This window comes from Rutilus rutilus, assembly GCF_951802725.1.
Source record: "Rutilus rutilus genome assembly, chromosome: 8".
Taxonomy (NCBI): Eukaryota; Metazoa; Chordata; class Actinopteri; order Cypriniformes; family Leuciscidae; genus Rutilus; species Rutilus rutilus.
The window spans coordinates 7299236-7305248 of NC_140222.1; the positions used below are offsets into that span (position 1 = coordinate 7299236).

At 37.9% G+C, this 6013-nt stretch overlaps 1 long non-coding RNA gene across 1 annotated transcript in view; it reads right to left on the minus strand.

The window, feature by feature from the left end:
• The window catches only part of LOC311295061, a 262848-nt gene that overhangs the window by 62424 nt on the left and 194411 nt on the right, over positions 1 to 6013 (minus strand). The window lies entirely within an intron of this gene.

Sequence of the window (6013 nt, forward strand, 5' to 3'; positions counted from 1 at the left end):
TTTTGGTAGATAAAACACATTTGCATGTTGTTTGTGGCAGTCAACCACAGAGCATCTCAGGTGTGCACTCGATTTCTCCATCTTTCTCGAGTCGACTAAACTGAATCTGAGGGGGAGAGGGGGAGAGGGGCGGGCTTCCCGCGGCATAGGTTTGCGGTGTCCATATTTGGTATATCCTCCCCCGTCTTGACGTCAAGAGGGGGAAGAAATCAAAATCTCGTTTTTTCGTGCGCGTGCACGTGGCCTATTTTACAAACCCTGAGGTAAACAAACGCTTCACTTTTAAATATCGGCTTCCCGGCCAGTGTATAATCATTATGCAATCATAACATACATTGATTCTCGTGGAAAAGTGAAATTTCTACATTATGACTCCTTTAAGTAAAGATCATGATCCATGAAGATATTTTGTAAATTTCCTACCGTAAATATAAAACTTTTATTTTTAGGAGTGAATGCAGCACAATCGTGAACATAAATGCACAACTTTATAGGCGATTTTCTGAATGTTTCGATTTATTTGTACCCTCAGATTCCAGATTTTCAAATAGTTGTATCTCAGCCAAATATTGTCGTATCCTAACAAACCACACACCAATGGAAAGGACATGTATTCAGCTTTCATGTTGTGTATAGATTGCAATTAAACAAAATTGACCCATTTGACTGGTTTTGTGGTCCAGGGTCATATATGTTAAAAGATCAAGGGAATTTAGATACATTTAGAATTTATTTCATGACCCCTTTAATATTTTCAGTGTTTGAAATGAGCCACTGATGAAGTATTTCCTGTGTCAGTTGATGACATCACAGTCCAACACAATTCTATATGTCATTTGAATTGGGATTTTTTTAAGCCAGTATTATTTTGCAAGCATTAAAAAACAAATGGAAGGAAACAATGTTTTGTGACACATTTGAGGCTGGCTTTATATCTGCATTTTGTAAAATGATTTCAAGGACATGCATGCATTTATTATTATATATTGTGTTTTTGACAGGATGATAAAGAGGAGGATCATGTGGTGTATGCGCCGATCGCCAAGAGACAATGATCAAACTTCAAGAACCAGACCAGCGGTGTGATCGCTTTCACAGGAACCGCTGGAGTTTCTCTCAGCTCTTTAGTCTTGAGTTTTGAGATTGCTGAAGTGTGATATTCAGTGGCAGACTAATGAAACTCTCTCTGTGCTTCTAATACAAGAACTTTTAACAAATAATCAACCCAGAGTTTTTAAAGCCCCTTTTTTCCCCCTTTTTAAGAAATCCACATAACAACAAGAAACAAGAAACATTTTGCCTCCTCATTTAAAAATATAAGAATATTGATTTGTTGTTGGACAAACAGGTTCTGCATGATCTTCTACTGCTGGATGTTTGTGGTCGATGTTTGACAGACGCACTGAGGTGTCGTTCATTACTGTGTGTTTGAAGGGCTTTATTTCCATTCCTGCTCATATGAAGACTCACAGTCTGACTTTAGCTTTAAAAAGACTGATTAATGTGAAATACTGAATCTAACAGATAAACAACTCTCAGTGTGTGATAAAATACAATATCATATAGTCAATTTAAGTCAAGTCAAATACATTTTTTTAACGCTTTTCACAGTACAGAATGTTTCAATGCAGCTTTACAGAAAATCATGATGTTAATGTTTATAATATATTCATGCCTTATAGTCACATTTATCAGATTAGAGCTGGGCGATAATATTTTGTGACAATACAAGCAATCATGCAGTTGAGATTTGCTATTTTTGCTCTGCGTGAGTATACTGTATATGTGTGCAAATAAAGTTGGACATGCTTATAAATCCAACTTTATATAGTTACATTTTGCCACAAAAGTTAAAGATATTCTAGGTGTCACACCCTTTAAAGATCATATCATGTCTTTATCTGTCAATGTTTTAACAATCATTTTAAGAAAGCATATGCATGATTTACTGTTGTAATATTCATGGTATTTATGGTATGTAAATGACTGATGGTTGTTAATATTTTCTTTAGTTTCATTTTGGGGGGTAAGTAACTAACAACACTGCTAACAAATGAACGTTTCTACATTACAATTAAGTGTAAGATATATGCTCATATTCAGAAAAAAAAATAGTATGAGAATTCAATTCTATAAAAATTCAATAAAAACAAAATTACATTTTCAACAAATTGAATACAGTTGTTTAACAGACCATGACAAATTTCATCAAATAAAACAACATCCCACTAATAACTAGAGTGCCATCTAGTGTCCAAAATAAAACTCTTGAAAAATAATAGCTTTATCTGTATTACAGTTTAGCTTTAACTATGAATTCACTCACTGGCCACTTTATTATGTAAACCTTGCTAATAGCAGGTTAGACCCCCTTTTCCCTTCAGAACTGCCTTAATTCTTCATGGCACAGATTCAACAATGTGCTGGAAACATTCCTCCAAGATTTTGTTCCGTATTGACATCATGGCATCACGCAGTTGCTGCAGATAAAAAATAATAATAATCAAATCCAGCCCTGAACATCAGATCTTGTCAAAATATATCCGTTTTGTCAGGTGTGCAAACCACATTTGGAGGATAAGGACACATGTGAGAATGTCATTTGTTGATTACAGCTTGTCAACACAGTCAAACCACAGAGGCTCTGAAAAGCTCCTCACCCTCGGACTGACACATTTCCTCTGTAACTGGGTGCTGATCTTGCTGACGCACAGACCTCAGTCAGTCAGAGTAGGAGACCGGACATCAGGCATCCGAACTGTGAGCACAGGGATCCCCCAAGGCTCAGTCCTGAGCCCGCTTCTGTTTACCATCTTCACCTAAGACTGTGTGGTCTCTCAGACCAATACCAGGATTATAATGTTTGCAGATGACACTACAGTCACCAGACTGATCACTGGTGGAGAGGAAACATCATACAGAAGAGAGGTGGCAGGACTGATGGCCTGGTGTCAGGAAAATAATATCATCCTAAATGTACATAAGACCAAGGAGATGATTATCGATCCTGGGAGGAGGAGGAAGGAGCAGCAGAAATCAGTTTACATTGGTGAGACAGAGATGGAGAGGGTGAAAACCTTTAAATTCCTCAAACCTACATCAGCGAGGATCTCACCTGGTCTCACAACACTCAGCAGCTCCTGAGGAAATCCCAATAAGAAGACTGAGGAAATTTGGCATGGCAACCGAAATTCTCAGCAACTTTTACAGATGTTCTGTTGAAAGTGTGATTAACAGTTCGATCACAGTGTGGTTTGGAAGCTGCACTGTTCAGGATAGGAAAGCTCTCCAGAGTTTGCAGAATAGCCTTCCCATCACTTCAGGATATTAACAGCTCCAGCGTCATCAGGAGGGCCCACAACATCATCAGGGACATTAAACATCCACAACACAACCTCTTCACACTGCTGCTGCCTGGGAGACGATACAGGAGTGTGAAATCAAGGACAAACAGACTCAGTATTCATCCATAAGCCATCAGACTCCTGAAGAATACATTATGCACTAACTACTTCCCTCCCCATTACCCCATTGAATGTTACCCTGATTGCTGCACAATGCATATTTGCACTTTTTTTTTAAATTGTATTTAGTTTATTTTGTGTAAGGGAGACTTACAAAAAAGTAAGAGTTTCATTGTGTGGGCAAAACCGTGGAGTTATTACTGTGCATATGACAATAAATATATCTTGAATCTTGAATCTTGGTGGGTCACTTCATGCCTAAACCAAGACCCCTGTTGTCATCCGGATAATCAATGGAGATATGCTTTGAAGTGTATGTCCATATGTGTAGATTTTCTAAGTTTATCTATGTCTTAACCAATCAGAATCATTCAACCTGAAGTAATGACATAGTTTAGTGGCCTGTGTTAGAGTATAATTGCTGTGAATGAGTGAATTAATGCAGATTAGTGCACCCGTATTGTAAAGTGTTACCGAAAACTTTTCTAAAAATAGAGACACACAGACTGAAGCTGAATCATCAAACTGGATCTCTGACCATCACAAACACCAGAACTGAACACACTGGAGTTTATGAACTACAGACCAATACTTTTATCAGGCCTTCTTTTTGTCTCACTCTCTGGTGAGTTAAATATCAGTTTCACCTGATTTATTTATTATAGCTTTAAAGATAATCAAAAAAAGTAACTTAATTATCATATGGATTTTTTTTTATTCTTAAAATGACTAGTTAGTGTCACGACTACCAGTCCCGCAATCTCCCTCAGTAACCGTCAACGGGCGGTCACCGTGATTTTGCCAAGTAAGACATGTTCCTGGATCAACATATTTTGTTGATCCTGGAATAACATTCCTGCCCCAAAATTTAGTCCTAACCCTATCCCTGCCCCTAAACCTAACCCTACCCAAACTTTTCCCTAAAATCAGAGGGAAATGATAGGTGAATAACACTGATGTTGAAGCACCTCACCCTGGTTTTAAACCTAAACTTGACATAAACTGTAAACTTGTTCCTCAAATCTGATTGGTTGATTGTAAAGTTGTTCCAGGATCAACAAAGATGTTAATCCAGGATCATGTGGTACTTGGTGAAATCACGTTCACCGCCAAGGGGCGCCCTCGCCCAAATACTGACTGTCTCCCGACTCCAAATCCCACAATGCCTCACTCATGCACTGATCCCGTTTCCACCTGTGAGTAATGATCACACACACAGCTGTTACTCATTCTCAGCCCTATATAAACCGCACTCACAGCACACTCTGTGTGAAGTCTTGTTTCACTGTTGTGTGCATCTCTGAGCGGTTTCTAGAAAGTTATCCTGCCCGTGTTTGTGACCCTTGCTGAAACTCACTCATCGATTGTCTGCTGCCTGCCCATTGACCTTCTGCCTGTTTCTTGGATCTCGTATCGTCTGCTGCCTGCCCCTGACCTCTTGCCTGGTTCCCTTTATGCCTTGCCTGCCCTGCTACACTGTTCTCGCTGGTATTGGACCCTTGCCTGTTGACTTTGAGTAATAAACTGTTTCAAATGGACCTGACTAAGTCTGATGATTCACAACAGTTAGCCTACTTTTTACATTTAGAGCATTTACACTAAAAACACAGGGTTAAAAACAACCCAATTTGGCTTGTTTTTTTTATCCCAAGGAATGGGTAAATATTAGGAAAGAACACATGTTGGGCTAATTTTACCCAGCATAATGGGTTGAATAATATATATATATATATATATATATATATTTTTTTTTTAGAATACTAACTTATTTTATACTTCATACATGAATTAGTGTTTACAGATTAACTTAAATCCTCTAAAGTTTTGTAAAATACTCCACACAACCACTGGTTTGCATGATAACTTGTTAACGCCATTTGCATGATATAATGTATATGTTACGCAGGAACCACTAACTTCTGATGCTGTGACTGACTCCATAACCTGCCCATAAACTAACACTGAACAGCTCTGAGGACATATTTTATCATTAATATTTAATATCTTTCAGAATAAAATCATTTATTTTATGCAAGGATTCTAAAGACTGTAACCTGTATTTTACCATTTAAATGCACCAATTCAGTGTCACTGAGAACTGCTCTCTCCTGAAGAGGATGCAAAAAGCCCTCGATAAATAACTCAACCGCTGGGTTGTTAAAATTGACCCAGGAGCTGGGTAAGACAAAAAAACACTGAAAAATATAACCCCCCAAAAAATGACCCAAAAAGACTCAACCCAGCACAGGCTTGAAAAAATAACCTAGGATTTTTTTTTTACTTTCTATTTCAGATTGTTTTAAAAGCTCTACTTTTGATAAACTTGGTTGCTGTCGATGTTTCTTCCTCGTCTGCTTGAATATCTTCATTCATCCTCATTTATCTCTATTCTCATGGTTTCCAGCTCGTCTGCCTGTCATCAGGAAAATACAGAACACCATACAGATTGTGAAGTTGGACAAGAAATGCTGTGATAGACAATGTTACATTAAAGTAAATATATGTATGTTGAATAATATTTAGAAAAGAGACTAAAGCCAGTTGAACTA